Below are 516 nucleotides of genomic sequence, written 5' to 3'. Positions count from 1 at the left end.
CGGGGCCGCGCGCCGTCCGGAGCTCGCCCCGCGCAGCCGGCGCTCGCTGCGGAGGGCGCAGCCGGTTCGGCCCCCGGGCTAGATTCCTTCACTGACACAACTCCGGGTCGGCCCGCTCCACGCAGCGACACTCCCGCCCCTCGTAGGCTGCCCCCGCCCGCCGGCCGGCCAGCCAGCCCGCCCCTCGGTGTCACTCACCCAGGCGCACACACCCCGAGCCGGCGCCCCTCGCTCCCGCTCGCACACACAGCGCTGCTCACGCCTCTCTCGGGTTTTGTATCCGCTCACACGCACGTTCTGACACAGATCCCTTCCCTCCACACGCCCTCCCTAGCTCCTTTCCCACCCCACTTTCTAGAAGAATCCCCGTACAGCTTCGGCGCTTTGCCTGCCCCACAGCAACCTCCTCGCCTTTCCCCGAGCCCCCGCCTCACTTAAACTGCCCCTGTTATTCAAAGGTTTTGCCACACCCCGCACGTGTTGCAGGAGAGACATCCTCCCGTACCCAGGAGAATG

General features: G+C 68.2%; 1 protein-coding gene across 1 annotated transcript in view; it reads right to left on the bottom strand.

The window, feature by feature from the left end:
• The window catches only part of SPATS2L (spermatogenesis associated serine rich 2 like), a 172,353-nt gene extending 172,084 nt beyond the window's left edge, over positions 1 to 269 (bottom strand). Inside the window, exon 1 of the mRNA XM_007469198.1 lies at positions 199 to 269. The gene's annotated coding sequence lies outside the window, so the exon portion shown is untranslated. The remainder of the gene's footprint in view (positions 1 to 198) is intronic.
• Positions 270 to 516: the final 247 nt, after the last annotated feature.

Source organism: Lipotes vexillifer, unplaced genomic scaffold (assembly GCF_000442215.2).
Source record: "Lipotes vexillifer unplaced genomic scaffold, Lipotes_vexillifer_v1.1 scaffold648, whole genome shotgun sequence".
NCBI classification, from domain to species: domain Eukaryota; kingdom Metazoa; phylum Chordata; class Mammalia; order Artiodactyla; family Lipotidae; genus Lipotes; species Lipotes vexillifer.
Note: the sequence above shows the minus strand (reverse complement) of the source record. Positions and strands in the feature narration are given on the sequence as shown.